An 18,291-nucleotide genomic window follows, 5' to 3' on the forward strand; every position below is an offset into this window, starting at 1 on the left:
ATTTTTAACCCCTGTGTTTTATTCAGGAATCTATCTTGACAGCTATTTGTGTCTGTAGGCCAGATTAACCACTTTTTCCAATCAGGATGTGTTCTGTTGAAATGTAAAATTTGTGACACGTCTAACTCAATATCAGCGGTTGCATTTTCTGGTATTGGCTTCGGAATAGATGGTGTTTTAAGGTCTTTGATCTTAGCTAGGCCAAGACAAGATGTTTGGTGTATTGTGTCATTTAAAAATAACATTTGTTCTGGTATCATGCAGGTTCTAAACAGTGCTTCAATGCCTTGCACCTGCCAATCTTTTGTACCCCAAATTGTTTTCGTTTCAATATTATTTTTCCAATAATCAAAACCAAATGTCATCATTTTGTCATAAAATGCTTCTGAATATATCAATTTAGAATTTGTCAGCATTGTTTTCATTCCTGTTTTATCTAACAGTTTATAATAAAACGTTTCTGCATCACTGGTGTTAAACCCTGAGAAGTATTTGAATTTCTCAAAAAATGCTTTAGAACTGCTTTTAGGTGGTGTAGAACAATGTTCCCATTGATTATACATAAAAACATTTCTAGGCTGTGCAGATTTATGCAAGTAATGATCCCCATAGTGGGTGTAACAGAATAACAGCTCATAACTAGATGAACCTTGTAAATAATCATGATCTGTTAATCTAGCTGACATTACTAAATCAGACATCATGTCATTAATACTGTTAAAGTCCCAATCATCAGAGAATGTACTTGGTGTCACAAAGTCACTTAAGGAAACCTTCAGTTGATGAGGATACTTCAGGATTTCGACCGGACCATATATCTCATAGTTTGTTTTCTCCCATACTACCCCACCAGGTATTGGAATTGCTGTGACATTTACTGTTGACAGTTCTCTTTTCTTCACGTGGGATGATCTGTGTGGTTTCAGGACTAGGTTGATGTTCTGACTTGCTGTGTCCATTGTAATATATTTTCCTTCAATGAATTTTCCCAAACACAGTACCATGATGAGCCAAAGCAGGAGGAAAAATACACCTAGACCGAACCAGAACTCTAGCCAAGGGGAAATTAGGTAGATTTCCTTCAGTTGATGAAAGAGTTCCGTTGCTTTTTCTTTAAAAGTCTTTTTTGTTTCTGGCATTACTTCGGGGTCATTTTGATCTTCAGAGAAGTTGTCGAAGTTGATGAAATAACCAGAGGCAGTTCTGTCAATTGAAGGATTGTTCTTTCAATCTGTCTCTCGGTAGCACTTTCTGATGCCACATCATTGTAGACTGGTGTTGTTTCTTGACGAACTGTTTCAATCTGTGTTTCAAGAGGCACGAGTTCCATGGCATTATTGCATAGTCCTTCATTGTGCACTGCAGGCTGATCGAATGTGATGAGTCTTTCAGTTTGAACCTCTTGGATTGTTGCAAGTTTGGGTATTCTGTTGTTTCTTGGGAGTCCACTGGGCCTACTGTTGATTATAGGCCACATGCTTGTGGTTTTACCAGATCGATAGACACGACTCTGTTCTCCTTTTTACCAGCAAGGGGCGGTAGCACAACTGATCTTGTTCCGGTGACTGCCAAGACAGGTACTGCTTTTCTATAAGAAGGCCCAAATTCCTTCTTAACCGCGATCTTTTCTCTGACTAGATCCCCAATCTTTGGAATCCAGACAGGCCTTGCAGGGGCTGTTGCGGGTGGTGCCTCGTCAGTGGTACTTGGCTGTTGCTTTAACTTTACGTTGCTTAAGGATTTTCTTGTTTCATTCAGTTCCTGTAAAACAGCCAAACGATCCTTTACTTCAAAGTGCGTTGTTTCTTCTTGTACCACTGACATCTGACTATCGAGGTCCTGAACTCGCATTCTAATTCCGAACAATAGTTCGTATGGGATGAAACCTTTTAGAGAATTTCTTGGCATGTTGTTAAGACTAGTCTGGACACTTATTAAATGTTTGACCCACCCAGCGCCTGAACCTAATACCTTCGCTGTTATAGATTGCTTTATGTCACGGTTTTTTCTTTCTACCACACTGTTCCCTTCGGGGTGCGACGGACAAGAATACCGCAACCCAATTCCCATGCTGGCCATGGCCTCCCCATAAGCTCGAGAGCTAAAAGCAGGACCCTGGTCAGAATGGAACGTGGTAATTGCGTATTGCCGATATTGACTCGCAAATCTTTTATAACCGTTCTAGCGTCAGCCGAGCGCTGGAGGCCTCATTTTTTAAGTGCTTTTCGTCTTAATGGTGTACACTGGGACGCGCTTCTCTTCTTTGATTGCGCAGATAGACCGCCTTATGCTGTCTAGAAGGGATCCTGAAACTACACTGGCCTGTTCATTTCTGCGATCTCGGTTGCAGTTTTCACAATTTTGAGCAAAACATTGAATATCTATACTCATTCCTGGTCCACCAGTACTCTGATTGCAATTTTTTCAGGGAGGCTTTGATTGTTTGGTGTCTCAGACCCAACCCCATGTGTGCTTCCAGTAAGAGGAAGCCCCTCCTGCTCCTGTTTGGAATTACTCTCTCCCCCACTCCAGGGATTCGAGCAAAAGGAACGGAGTTTGCATCGATTATGTATGCATAATTGAGTGGATAGTTTACGGGTAGTGCTGCACAGTCGCCTTTTACGGTCGTTTTTACTGCCAGCATGGTTTCCCCGTCTATGTATTTATCTGTACGCTTTTTTTGTGGCTACGGAAGCCGGTTTAGTTGCTTCCGCTGTGGCTGTATTAGCCAATGAATTCCCTGCAACGTGAACGCCATCACGTCGAAGACTCTGTGCGTGAATCACGTGAGTCTTTTGTAGTTCTTTGTGTAAAAGAGCTACCTCGTTCCAGAGCAATTTATGCTTTATTGTGGCACCTGTGTCATCTTTGTAGTCGTTTTCGATCCAGCTCTGCAGTTTGTTATTGTAAGAGTTGACGCAAAAATGAGAATCGCACACTATAAGTGTCGGGAATTCACGTTCTGCATTTTCGAGCGCCATCTTTAAAGATCTGATTTCAGTTCTCTGAACCGAACAGTTTCTTACAGATTCAGTTTTTGTTACTTTCGGTCTGAATTTACCGCACAGCCAACGACCTTTAATGATCGCACATGCTGCGTCGTAGGATTTTCTCTCTACGTTGAAATGCTGTACAAAGCTATCTGTATAGATTATACAGGCGTATTGTGGGAGAGGCAGAATTTCGATTGGCAGAGGATATTCTTCTTCATATTCTAAATCATTCAGTTCTTCGAATTGCGGGGCAAAATAGTATTTCACGTCTTCCGCTCCTAGAGAATCTACGCACTGTATCCATTTCGGATCCAGTGACACTGTAGGCAGGTTTACTGGGCTGAATAGCGCCTCGAAGGCGGTTTCCGCTGTAAGGATAATAATCTGTTTGCCGTGTGCTAGTTCTCGTTCATTTGCTAATGCTATTTGCACTGCTTTCACAGTTCTTTCTGTGTGACTGAATGTTTTTTCTGCTTGTGTGTACAAGTGAGATTTAATTGAAATAGGTACCTTTTCTCCCTCATTAGAGGTTAGGTACGTGAATCCGCATCTTCCTGGGATGACTCGGATTACAAGATCACGTGTGTTGTCACGTGTATCTAATTTTGTTTTTGCTAACATGTCTGTTTGCAGTGATCTCAAAATTTCTGTGTGTTTTTGAGTCCAATTGATTTGTTTAAAATCAGGTTTTATTAGTTCGTAGAGAGGTTTAACCCTCTCTGCGTAATTTAGAATGTAAGTTCTTCCGAAATTCAGAAAACCTAGTATGGATTGTAAATTCTTCAGCTTTTTTGGAGCTTGGAGTACTGCGCACTTCTCTAAGAAGTTGTCCGCTAGGCTTTTCCCTTCACTTGATAATTCGTACCCTAAGAACAGTTCTGTCAGATGGGCAATTCGGGACTTTTTAAAGTTGAATTTGTAACCCTCTGCTGCGAACCCAAGTATAATGGTGTTCACTCTTTTCAAGTGAGTATCCAAGTCGTGGTCTGTGAGATAAATATCATCTACGTAAGATAATGCTTCATCATCATAGATTTGTAGTAACCCTGTTACCTAGCTGAGAATAGTCCTGGGCTGTTCTTGAACCCCTGTGAGAGTCGACAGAATTTTTTCTGTGACCCAAATGCGGAGAAAGCGGTCAAATATCTGCTTTCTGGTGCAATGTTTTGACAAAAGAAACCATTAGAAATGTCTAATGTCGTTTTATATTTTTTCCTAACTATGTTATTCATTAGGGCTGCACTATGCGAGTTTTGTACTGCAAAGGTTTTGCAACATGTATTAAGATGTCTGTAGTCCAAAACTAGACGATATGAATTGTCTGGCTTGGAGACAGGAAACAAAGGATTGTTCATTTGAGAGGTGCATGTTTCAATCACCCCCTGGTACTCAAGTTGATATAAGATCTCCCTGACTTGTTTTTTAGCTTCTTGCTTTATGGGATACTGCCGTTGGGCAGTTGGTTCACTTTTTAATTGGATTTTGTGAGGAGGTGAATCCTCACCCATCCTACATGATTTTTATATAATGCAGGTGCCTGGGCCACTGCCCATTTCGAGAAGGCAGGCATAATTACTTCTTCGCCACGAGGGCACTCCCTGACAAACTCTGGGGGCCAATCTTTTTCAGCTAACAGAATATCATAGCCTTTTGAGAGCTTATCCCAAAATAGACCTTTAATTTTCCTAGTCTTATCACCCTCTATACGCAATGTTATTTCGTATATTTTATGGGGCTCGCTAAGTCTGGCGTCGGCAGTTTCAACCTGAATGAATTCATTCGTGTCCACTGTCTCCAGATGACTCATCAAGATCTTGCGCGCTATACTGATTTCTGCTGCACTGTCCAACATTGTCAATGCCCACTCCCCATTTTTCAACTGTGTCCTCAGTATTCTCGGCATGGTTGATTACTCTAATACTGGCTACCTTCTTTTTCTGAAATTGAGATTTCTTATTTTGAGCTGGTTCCTTGTCTTTGGACTTGGTGTGCTCTCCTGGGTCTGACCGTCCTCTTCTTTCCGAATTCTGTGGAAAAGATCGAGAGGGACGTGTATCAATACTTTGATATCTATCAGGTTTTTTCAGATTATCCCTATTTCTAAGGTTATATCTTTTCTCAGAGGGCTCCCTCTGGGGAGACTGGCGTTCTCGAGTTGGAGTTCTTTCCCTCCGTCGAGGAGACCTTCCTCTGGACTGGAAAACTTTTTCCTTGGGAGTGGATTGTTTATTTCCATCCCAGCTCTTTTTAGGAGTGTTTAAATTATTTTTAATAAATAATTTTTCAGGATTTTCGAGCAGTTTGGGCTTTACCGGTTTCCCCCCCAAGCTGTCTCTACCTAATTCTTCATAGCATTTTTCTATGATTTTGGTAAGCTCAGCAGGATCTTTTATATCTGTTTCCTTCAACTTCTGGCGAATCGCCACTGATGCTGCTTCTCCCTTTATGTTGGCTAATAATATAGCCGTGACCTGCTTGAAGTCTTTCAGTAATTTCATACCTAGATTTAAAGCGGGCTCTGGACCGGATTCATTTTGAATCTGTTTTAGCACTTCTGGTATTACCGCCATAGACGGAACACTGTGTGTTTTTGTGTAAATGGAAGCAAAGACTGTACCCCAAGTGTCACAGTCCTCCACGTGTGGTGCGATTCCCATAGGAAGGCAGATGGTCAAGATTCTGTGTTTCTCAATAGGGGTAGTATCAGGAAATACTGCCTCTATTTGAGTGATTTTCTGTGCTAACCAGAAAGGAATTTGTTCCCGTTTTACGGGTGTTTTACCAAGACATGACTGTATGTTCTGTGGTGTAATTTTATTTGTGTTCCCCTGATGAGGGGTCAGCTGTGGAGTATTAACAGCTGGCTGGACTGTTGCAGTCCGCATTACATATTGGACTAGTTGCCTATGTATTTTTATTAATGTGTTTAGCTGTACTAACAGCTCTTCTCTAGACATTTTTACAATGTCAGGATGTGGTGTGTAGCTGGCTAGAACCAGCCACGTGGCTCCTGGTCTACCTAGTGGACCGAGCCTGGTAATGTGATCATTATGTTTTAGGGCGCCATTAAACCAGAGCAGGTGCTCTTGAAATTTAAGTGGAATTTCAATCTCCTCGAAAGGAGCGTACTCTTCCGGAGGTTTCTCTATTTTGTAATAGTGAAACTCTTTTGTTCTAGCGTTTACCGCTGGAAAGTTTATCCATGAATAGAATACCTCTGTCTGCCGATACTCGTGAGCCTCTATCACGAAAATTACTGTACCACCTTGTGGTGTCAGTCCGTTTTCTATAAGTTTTAAAGTTATAGATCTTCTTAAGTGGACCGGGATGATAATAGCATCCGGGTCAGTCTGTAGGAGACTCGAGTCCTCCTCTATTAGTATGGAAGCCAGCCTAGCTGCTTCCCTTTCTTCTTCACTGTCTGACATTTAAAAAATGCAGGCTTTGCAGAGTAGGTCTCCAAGGAGACAAAGATTAGATGCACAATATTTTGGAACACTGTATCCTTCAACGTTGAATAAACCAGAGCTTTACATAGGAATCTCTTCCTACTAAGGTCGGGCGGATTTTAACCTTTCACCCACTCCAGACGTCTATTGGAGTATTTACGGGAGAAAAGGGGTGTGAAATATGCACGACTGAGTTACTCTAACTGTCTTGTGTTAGTTTATCGCCTTACCAAACGTTGGGCGCCATGTAGTGTAGTTCCTAGTTTCCCACTAGGCCCTGCGCATTGGAATAACATAAACAGTAGTATCGACGTGGAACTGCGGATATTCCAGGCCTCCACTGACTATGCTAAACTTAATTGGGTTGTGTTACCAACTAGCTCAGAGGTCACTGGAAACTTTCTTCTCTGCATAGGAAGTGATCAGCTTCCTTGGCACAGACAAGAAGGGATTCAGCTTTCCAACAACCGTGCAACATGACAACTTTGCTCCTCAGATCAAAAGTCAATCTCTAGGGTCGTGTGAAACAATAGACATGTATTTCACTCAGTCAGTCTAGTGCAGTTTACTTTTACGAGATGTAGAGAATAGAGAGACGGGCGTTTGTCAATAAAGGGTTAACATTTATTGAACAGTCTTTCTTCTCGTACAAGAGAAATGTATTGCCACAATTGCAATAATTGTTATTATAAAAAGTACGTACAGTAAGATAAGTATTGCGAAATAGAACTGTAAAAGCATTGATATGGTTTCTTAGCCATACAATGGTTTAAAAGTAATAAAACATATATACAGTCATATATACATTAGGCTAACATACTCAACTGGTGCTTCTAACTAAGCCTACCCCAGTGTGCCTGACCTAAGCCTAACACGTGAAAGGGGAGTAAGTAAGTAGCTTTAAGTTAAGTTGGTTTTGCCAAGGTTTGTTTCAAGAATTCTCGTCTAAGGGTTTAGTCAACACCATACCTCTGAATAGAATGATGGAGGATTGGTATCTCCTTCTGGGGTCTCTCTTGATATCCCAGTCACCAGCGAGGGTAGACCGGAAACGCCGGAGCTGGATTTCTCTGCACGAGAAAGGCAGCGGCTTCTCTTCAGCGCGTCGAGGAAGGAGGGGGGACAGCGTCCGCGGGCAGCTGAAATCTGCTGGATGTCTTCGCAGAGGACGGCTGTTCAGCTCCTTAAGCGTACTGCACCATAGTTCGCGCTTTAGCAGCGATAATGGTATCAGCAGCTTCACCACCACAGGGACAGCAGGCTGCAGCGACAGAGTGCTAGATTTACCAACACGGGGTCTTGCAGGCAGCTGGCATCAGCAACAGTAGCTCGCATTGCTTAAGGCAACGTTGGTAATATTTATACCTGACAGGTGCCGGGTTTGACGCAAGTTTGCTGGACATAAGACGTCAATTAAAGATGTCACTAGGAAGTGATAGTTATCAGTTGCTCATTAGAGTTCCATTACTAATCAAAACATAGCAAGCGGGGATTTCCAGGTTTGCTGAGTTTTTATCTTGTTGAAGAACTCGGAGTGTTATCTAGGAATATCAGATAGTGATTACTGCTCTGTCATTGCACTAATTGGTCGCAAAGGAAGTGGCAGAGAGAACTATGCTGGAATGTGGCTCTGTTCGTGTGAGGCCAGAGATGACTTTTCAGAAAATCGCACTTAAACGGTTATGCCAATATAGGGAATAAATGGATTTATAGACGAATAGGGGCATAAGGTCACAGTATTGATCAGGAACCTAGATAAACACGCAACAAGGCGGGTATAGGGCGTTTTTTTGTATAAGGTAGGTCCTGGCATCCCTCGACCATGGCTGACTCAAGGCCATGTGTGTACAGCGTAAATAGGAAGGGTGCCAGGACACATCCCTGCCTTACTCCATGGCGCACGGCAAACGGCGCTGTCTGCTGTCCGGCCGTCCCGTACCTCACTCGGGCGGTGGCCCCTGAGTAAAGTTCGCAAATACAATTCACCAGCGCTGGTTCTACCCCTATGTCATGCAAGATGGACCATAGCTTAATGTGACTGACGCAGTCGAATGCTGCAGATAGATTGACGTATGCCAGATGTAATGACCCTCCCTTTGCAGATACATATTTGCTCGCTAGGAGCGTTAAATTTAAAACCTGTTCAGTCGTGCCCAGTCCCTCCCGAAAACCAAATTGAAGGTCTGAAAGAACGTTATTTTCTGTTGCCCAGGTTTGGAGTCGCTCTAAAATGATTCGACCTACTATCTTACCTAGCGAATCCAAAAGAGATATAGGACGGTAGCAAGCGGGGGCCAACCTATCACCCTTTTTAAAAATTGGGACTAGGGTACTGATTGACCATGTTTTAAGCAGTCCCACCTTACAGGACGCTTCCAATACACAGGTTAAAATTGGGGCCCAAAGTTCCATATTATATTTGTAAAGATCCACCGTAACTCCGTCGGGGCTTTTGCTTGCCTGCAGTGCTGACTCTACTTCTGCCAAGGTGAAATCCAGAGGGATTGGAAAAGCAAAGGAATTTGTGTTCGTATGAGTTCCCTTGTTGTGACCCGTCAGAGTGCGATCCTCTTCTTGAGGGAGGTCAAATATTGGTGCAAAGTGGTTGATCCATGACTCTTCATCGATCGCTACGTCTATCTTCGGGTTTTTGGTACTGTCTGCCAGAAAAGGGGACTTAACTACAGCCCAAAAACAAAAAACGGTGTTATCCTTTGTTAAGGTGCTTTTGTACAATTCTGCCCATAAATCGTCCTTTATTTCCATCTTTCTCTGTTTTATCGCCTTGTTAAAACCAGATTTCCATCCTATCTCTCACCTGATTACTGAGGGCTTTTTTGAGTTTAGAGTATGCCTTGGTGCATTTTTTGTCAAACCATCCCTTAACCTTTCAGTTTTTTGTTCTTAAGCTCGCAGTAAGAGCTTGTTTTACCGACTGAGTAATACTCTCAAACTTTTGGAGGACTGCCTGATGTTGAGTAGTAGGGTCAATACATTTGTTGATTGCTTCAAGGGAGTTATGGACTATCTCAGTTGTGATTTTTTGTAGGTCTATCTTGCACCATTTTAGAGCGTAACTATTTAATCTGTCGAGAGACAGAGTAGCTTGTGCCAGAGATTCAAGGGAATCTTTATCATTTGTGGCTGGTAACGTTAATATAATCCCATTTGGGTAATGATCGCTTAGTGCGATGTCGTAGGTTACATACCAGCGTAATCAAGGTGCCAGGGCGTTAGTCGTTAATATGTAATCAATTATACTAGAACAGCCTCTCCCATGATATGTGTTTATTAAAGAGACAGGCAAGTGGACTAACTCATTTGCAAATCCCATTTCAAGAGCAAAAGTTATTTCATTTATGAAATTGCCTGTCAAGGAGTGGTGGAAGTGGGTAATGGGAGAATGACCATCATCCTCAAAGCCACATGTTGGTCCTGCACCGTACCCACAGAGATATTGGTTGAAGTCCCCCCCATACTATCTCTAGGTCGTTTCTTAATTTTTCTTTTAAGTCTAAGAGGGTGTTATAAATTTCTTTAATAATACTAATGATACCATGGTGGTTAAGATTGTTGTAAAAGTTAACCAGGGCTAATGTGTTTGTATTATGGATTTTCAGGGTGATAATTTGATAGGTTGGCTCTATTTTGATTTGTTTAACTTGTAAAGCTTTGATGGTATTGGCAATGAAAATAACCAAACCCCCCTTCGCCCTACCAGAAGTTGAGGGCTGGGCCGCAGAGTAAAAACTTTTATAGCCCTCTATGTGAGAAGGTGTTGTTGCCCAGGTCTCCTGGATACATATTATGACGTACTTAGCAACAAAGTTTGACCATATTTCGTTAATTAGTTTATATTTGAGGCCAGCAACGTTCCAAAAAAGTAACCCTAGGTCAGATTCACTAGGGTATTCGGGTGTGTGTGCCCGTTAAGGAATCATACTAGAGTGTGCTAAGAATTCCTGGGATATATTAGGATCTATTAAGACCTCATCGATTTCTTTATGACCTTATCCTGGCTATCCCTCCTGGAGAGTCAGTCTTGCTCTTCCAAACCTGAGAGGATATTATATCTATTTGTTGTTGGGAATACGTTATAGGAATCCTGTCTCTGAGAGTAGTTTGTTGAGTTGTATGCTGTATGATTTAAGGGTGGGTAGAAAAAACTCAATGGGAGAATGTTTATCTCCCCTCTCACTGTATAGTTCCTACCCAGGTCATAGTGAATTTTGTTTACCAACGAAGGAGACCTGAAGGTGAGCACAATACACTCCCCTGGTAGAGATTTTGGTCCCGAGCCTACCCATTAGACTCTTCTGCCCATTTTAAACTCTCTGAATAGGCAATCGTCAAGACTAGTTTTAAGCCCTAGCCAATGTAATGCTTTATTTCTCAGTGTTTCCCAGCCCTCATGTTCCATCGGTGGTTTGCGCGGAACATTAGCGAGCACAACTACATAGGGTGTCGCTGTGGGAGGGAGATCCAGGTTGTCATCCACTCCCCGTTTCTCCCTGCATTGGTTATCAGACTTATAGGGATTTGAGGGGTGTATGCTAAAGAGGGAAGCAGGATTGTCTGTTTGGAAAATGCTGTTCGTGATCTTAGCACAATTGTTACCTTTAATTTGAGGATTGATTTGCGGTAGATTAGGTGGTTGGATATTTGAAGTGGAATTGGTTCTCGGATGTTTGGTTGCATCCCTAGTGTTCATTTTTTTTCCTTCCGGCACTGGTCCTTTGCTAAGTAAAGGGTTAGTGTTTGTGATGTTATTGGGGAGCAATGGTTGCAATAGTATTGCTTGTTCTATTAACTTTAGTCTAGCTTTTATTTGATCAAACCTTACCTTCAAGTACATGTAAAGTCTCTCAACGACTTTGATAAGGGACTGGACATCGTTGTTACTCTCTCGCCTATCCCTTTCGGTTGTCTTTTGCGGTTGTGGCAAAGATGTTTCTAGACCCGCTTTCCTATTTCCCTTTTTGTTATCTTACTTTAATAGGATTGGTGGCTCTGATGGCTCTCTCTCGTTCTCCGGGAGGGTATGTATGATGGGTTGAATTGTTTTGTCCAAAGGCTATTTGCTAACCTCGGGGAAAGGTTTTTTTTTGTTTCTTTTTCTGGGGGGGGTTGATGGTCAAATGCGTCTGAGTCATTTAGGGAAATTTTCTCCATTATGTGCTGAACACAGCCGTTCCTACTTGCCTCCCTAGAAACTACAGAGTTGGGAGTCACTGTGGGGGCCGAGATGTTAAGTTCTAGTGAATTAGCTTTGATGCTTTCCTCAGCTGAACTTATTTGGGTTTCTAAAGCCCCATCACCCCTGTGAGGTAGCTTAACAGTGTTTGTTGTGTCTCTGAGTTAACCCAACCTCCCCCATTCAGTTAAGGGCTAGCGTGCTTCCTTTTTCCCATAGCTCCGCTTGTTTGTAGGTTCCTTATTTTACTAGTATTGTTCTTTACTGTTTACTCTGTGGCACACTTTCGACCAGTATCCTGCTCGACACTAAACGTTGCCCGGGCTTAGCCTGGCGCACACCCGCACGCGGTCCCGCAACGCGGGGGCTGACCTGTAATTTATGCGCCTCCTGGCACTGGTATTCGCGGCTTCCGGCTGCTGAGGCCCCTGGATGATGTAGTCCTCTCCCACTGGTCTCCCCCCCACTGCGGCCGCGCTCGGGTGCTGGAGAGCTGCGGCAGCGGGAGGAGGCTGTGAGCGGGATTGCGGGCGGCCGTGCGGGCGCTGAGGGAGCTGGATTTCTTGGCCCAAAGGTTGATTAGCGTCTATGGCAGGTGCAGGTGTGGCAGCAAACACAGGAATTAGTCCCCTGCTTCACCAGGGCTGACCTGTAATCTATGCGCCTCCTGGCGCTGGCATTCGCGGCTTCCAGCTGCTGAGTCCCCTGGATGATGTAGTCCTCCCCCACTGGTCTCCCCCCACTGCGGCTGCAGTCGGGTGTTGGAGAGCTGCGGTGGCGGGAGGAGACCGTGAGCGGGATTGCGGGCAGCCAGGCGGGCGCTGAGGGAGCCTGACCTCCTGGCCCAAAGGTTGATTAGCGTCTATGGCAGGTGTGGGTGTGGCAGCAAACACAGGAACCAGTCCCCCGCTCTACCGGGGCCGACCCGCAATCCATGCGCCTCCTGGCGCTGGCAGTCGCGGCCTCTGGCTGCCGTAGTTCCCCCACTGGTCCCCCCCACTGCGGCCACGCTCGGGTGTTGGAGAGCTGCGGCGGCGGGAGGAGACCGTGAGCGGGACCGCGGGCGGCCACGCGGGCGCCGAGGGAGCCGGACCTCCTGGCCCAAAGGCTGACCAGCGTCTATGGCAGGTGCAGGTGTGGCAGCAAACACAGGAATTAGTCCCCCGCTCCACCGGGGCTGACCTGTAATTTATGCGCCTCCTGGCACTGGTGTTCACGGCTCCTGGCCGCTGAGGCCCCTGGATGATGTAATCCCCCCACCTGGTCTCCCCCCCACTGCGGCCGCGCTCGGGTGTTAGAGAGCTGCGGCGGCGGGAGGAGACCGTGAGCAGGATTGCGGGCGGCCGTGCGGATGCTGAGGGTGCTGGATTTCTTGACCCAAAGGTTGATTAGTGTCTATGGCAGGTGCGCGTGTGGCAGCAAACACAGGAATTAGTCCCCCGCTCCACCGGGGCTGGCCTGTAATTTATGCACCTCTTGGCGCTGGTATTCGCGGCTTCTGGCCGCTGAGGCCCCTGGATGATGTAGTCCTCCCCCACTGTTCTCCCCCCCACTGCGGCCGCGCTCGGGTGTTGGAGAGCTGCGGCGGCAGGAGGAGACCGTGAGCGAGATTGCTGGCGGCCATGCGGGCACTGAGGGAGCTGGATTTCTTGGCCCAAAAGGTTGATTAGCGTCTATGGCAGGTGCGGGTGTTGCAACAAACACAGGAATTTGAAATTGAATATCAGCTTTCCCCCTGCATGAACAGCAGTGTGGTTCATTAGTGATTTCCTCGTTAAACCATCGGCCATCCAAAAAGTAATACCCCCGAAACATCTGTGCAAAGGGCAAAAATATTTCTAAAAGTTCTTTGAAGCATTCCATACTTGTAGTTCACCATGTCTCCATAATTCCATCCATTACATGGTAATTTGCATTCTCAGAACTTCCACATGAAGAATTATTACAGATTTCCTGTGAAAGCCTAACATGGATGCAACATTGGTCCCTTATTATAGGCATATGCCAATCCTGGTAAAAATCTTAGTGAAGTTGGTGGTCACCCAGCCTCATTAATATCTTGATACAACAACAGTCCTCTCCATGTTTCAGTCAGAATGTAGATTGTGCCATGGTAAGGAGAGTTTGTTGTTAGAATTTTGGTTTGATTCTCTAAGGTAGGCAGATGAGGAGCATGCTGTCTCCTGCTTATGCTGGGTCTGTCTGCAGCCTTCAATATTGCAATCCATGCATTACAGTAGCTTCTTCAAATAGCTGAATGCACCAGAGTCAACTTCAGTCTACTTCTGTTGAATGTCTCTAAAACAGAATCTATAATGCGTGATGTCACATCATTTGGCAATCCAGGGGCATTACATATATCAGTAAACATTGATCTTGTCCACTTTGGTCAATAAAGCGGGCTTCCATTTTGCTCTTGATATGTCCACAGAGGCTCAGCTGGTAAGGTAATCAGAAACTGTTTCTACCTGCTGGATAAATTAAAACCTCTCATTCCTCTACTCTCACTGGAGCAATAAGATGTGGTATTGTGTGCAATGGCCAGCTCCAGATTTGAATATTTACAACTGCTTTTGTGAAAGACTTACAGCTAACATTGAGATGGAGTTAAAGAAGGTCCAAAACACTTCCATGCTCACAGTAGTTGTACTGAAACAGGTGAACCAGATATATCTGGGTTGATGTTTATTGACCTGGCTCCTGGTCACGCACCTGAGCAGTTTTAAACTGGCCTGCTAGATGTACAAATATTAACATCACAAAGAACTTGACTCATTAAACCACTGTATCTCCCACTAAAGATCAAACCCTACACAGGCAAGATCAAGCCCTTTTCCCTGGTGTAAGTTAGAAAAAAGTATGGTGGAAGAGCTTTTTCTGTTTCAAGTTCTTCATAACAGAATTCCTCCATTTCAGCTTGGAACACCATCTATTTTCTGCAGTTTCAATCTAGTTTTGAAAACTTATCTAGATCTCACAAAGGCTGGCAACAAGAGGACTTTATGAACATAAATATCACCTGATAAATGCAAGTATTTATTTATAAATGCATTCAAATATAAACCCATGACTTGGGAGATGGATTTGAATATCAGTCCTCTTGATGCTGCCCTCTCAGAAACGAAAAATGTAAATCCTATTTCCCTCCAGAACGTTGTTTAGATGAAAAAGTGCCTGAGCTTACTTGTTTAGTTTATTACTTGTAAAGTGCACAAAGAGAGACCATAAAACAGCTTCTAGCTAGAAAGGTACTTAGTGAGCTATTTAGTCAAAAACTATATTGAATTCAAGGTAGGAATTCCAATAATGCTTTCAGATCGATCACATCCTTTCTTCCGATTCTTCATAAATGCATATGTCACAGTGCAGCCCTTATAGCAGATGACATAAAAAAGCAGCTCTTATTCCAGAAGAGGTTGTAGACTCCCAGTTGTAATGCACTCATCTGGTTCCGACCATGGTGTTGACACTGGCGCCGATGTTGGACCACCTATCCCTCCAGAGGACAAGGCATGCTGGGGAACAAACCCTTAGTCACACCCCATTCCCTGAAAAGGGTACCCCGAAATGCGTTGTTGTGAACACAATAAATGAGTTGCGTTGTCCGTTGATGTGCCGCTGTTCTTATTTTGGGACTACTTAAAACGAATTACGTCAAAATATAATTAGCATCTGTCGCTGCCACTGCTGGTACCGGTGCAGTGAGGAAGGGATTGGCTGCAAGCGGCAAAATCGTTGGATAAATATATATATATATACCCTACTGGCAGTCGCCAGTAGGCAGTTACAGTTAGGACCTATTTTCCATAGGAAATCCGCAACATTCTATTTAGAATAACTTTGGAGCAGGGTGATGAATCTTAGCGAAATTTTCAAAACTAGTGGGGCGCTCTGGTCCGCTCCTATCTTGAAAGTATTCAAGTGATCCGTGATGTGGGGGCTGAGAAAAAAGGGGGGTCCAAAAACATGTTTTCCCCATGCAATTTTCCTTAGGAACCGTTCATTGTGGCTACAGCCCGAACTGCTGAATGGAATTACACTAAATGTGGCAAAGAGGTAGTCCTTCGTTCAGACTCGTGCATTTTGCTTTAATGGTGTAAATGCGTTCAGTAGTTCCAGAGAAAATAACAATTAAAAGTACATATATATCTATGACTGCGGTGGATCCGTGCATTCTAAGCACACTGTAAGCGCGTGCTGAATTCTAATTGGCTGTCAAGTGGTTGTCTTTTTTTTGGAAGGAATAAATCAGGTTATTAGCCTTAATATTTTATGAGTTATCTAGACGCTGTTTGGATCAAAAATTCTATCAGATCATCATTGTTCAAACTATTTATTTATATTTCATCTTTTTGTTTTTTTCTTACTCTCCTTTTTTTTCTTTTTTTTCCCCTTATTTCATTTCTATTGTTTATACATATATAGACACTTTTTTTGGTTTTTTTTGTACACATAATTTTTACATCTAATACATTATGGTTACTGTACAATAGAAAAAATTTAAAACATTCAACAATACGCAGAGATTATTCCTTTCAACGTGTTTCGGCGCTTCGCCTTCTTCAGGAATTCTGCATTTTTCTTTTTTTAAATCAATGATGCTATGATGATAAAGAGACAATATTTTAGTATTTACCCTTGTTGCAGCAGTTAAATCATTTTCAACGTCTAGACATTTACTTCCTTTTTACTTAATCGTATCTTTGTCCATCTTTTTTATTTCCTGGCTCTCCCTACTACCATTGGTCGGCTCTACACGGTACGGTGTTACTGTATCTGTACTTATCTATATCTATTTACAAAAGGCTGTACATTTAAATACACAATTTAAAACATTTAATATGTCTTTTGCACAGGTTACATTCAGTATATCTATACACTTTATACATTCAAACATCAGAAATCTGATTTGCTTGCAGATTGTAGCCCATTTTTCATAGGTTACTTAACAAGGGACTGGGGTTAGGAAAAAACGGGTCTAAGAAGATGACAATTCTACGCAAATAATATTTGCCAATATAGGTCTTGCCTGCTTACTCATAGGTCTAAGTGATTTGATCCGAGTAGGATCCTGTATTCTTGCCCTACTGTTTATATTCTAAGGTCTGACCCTTTTCATACCTGAGCTATTAAGACTGGATGGCGTTTGGTCTGGACCTGTGGCGTGGCCTTTAAACGTGATATAAAGCCAAATTGTTTCCTGTAAGTGAAAGATACACTCAGTTTGTCTAGGTATGTTAAATGGTTTCAGCTACATGTATACTGTTATATTTATTTGTGTAATTTATATAGCACGCAGCTACCCCAACGGGGTGTCCCGGCGCTTCTGAGTGAAAGCAGAGTGATAGTCTTGGGGGAATTAACAAAAGAGAAAAGTTTTTAGTGCCTTACGAAAGGGTAATTCTTCCTGGATCATCCTAATTGCGATCGGGAGTTTGTTCCAGAGAGTTGTGGCACAGACCTGGAAGGTTTTACCTCCAGAACGTGCTTTCCTGAATCTTGGTATGGAAAGCAGATGTTGGGAGTTGGAACGGAGGTTCCGAGAGTTACAATAAGGACGGATACTAACAGAGAGGTAGGCCGATCCCCTACCCCTAGTTGCTCGATGGGCTAAGGTCATGGCTTTGAATGCAGCTCTTTGATGGATTGGAAGCCAATGTAATGCTCTGCGATGTGGCGAAATATGGGTGCGTAGGGAAACCCCGCAGACCAGCCGAACAGCCGCATTCTGGACTGTCTGGAGCCGATGTAGGAGGCCCGCGGGCAACCCTAAATACAGGCCGTTCGCATAGTCCAGGTGAGATGTAATCAATGCCTGGACTATGGTTTTCCTGGTATCACTAGGGAGATAGGTGATGAATTTCCTAATCATCCTGATCTTGGAAAAACAAGCGGCTGAAACGGTCTGTATTTGGTTGCTAAAAGAAAGATTAGAGTCCCACTTGACCCCTAGATTTTTTACAGAGTCCTTAGGGACAGGGGGAAGGCTGAGTTCCTGTGGCCACCAGAGAGTTGAATCAAGAGGGGAGGGTTGATGGAAAAAGAGAACCTCAGTTTTCGCCGCATTCATCCGGAGGCAGTTATGGTCCATCCATTTTGAAATGTCCCGCAGACAATCCTTCAAAGGATCAAAAGTAGTTTGCGTGGCACTCTCATAGGAGAAAAGCAGCTGAATATCATCTGCATAGGAAGTAGCTATGATGCCCGACCTTGCAATGAGTTCAGCCAGAGGAGAAAAATAAACATTGAACAATAGTGGGCTCAAAGCCGAGCCTTGAGGGACACCCCATTTCAGGGTACGGCTAACAGAGGTAAAAGGGTGAGTATAGACTGCCTGGGTGCGATTAGACAAAAAAGAGGTCAGCCACTCCAGGGCCTTCCCCTGAATACCCTTTGACCGGAGATGGTCAATCAAGATGGGGTGAGAGACAGTGTCGAATGCTGCCGACAAGTCGAGCAGCACCAGCACCGCTCTGGAACCCCCATCCAGTTTCCACCGCACAGAGTCGGCCATTTCTATAAGGGCAGACTCAGTGCTATGGCACTTTCTAAAACCATGTTGGGATTTATGAAGTAGGCCGTGTGTTTCAAGAAAACCTGCCAGTTGTTGCTGCACTAGATTTTCAAGGACCTTGGCAGGGGCTGGAAGCAGAGA

The sequence above is a fragment of the Lissotriton vulgaris genome, chromosome 4_1 (genome assembly GCF_964263255.1).
Source record: "Lissotriton vulgaris chromosome 4_1, aLisVul1.2, whole genome shotgun sequence".
Classification (NCBI taxonomy): Eukaryota; Metazoa; Chordata; class Amphibia; order Caudata; family Salamandridae; genus Lissotriton; species Lissotriton vulgaris.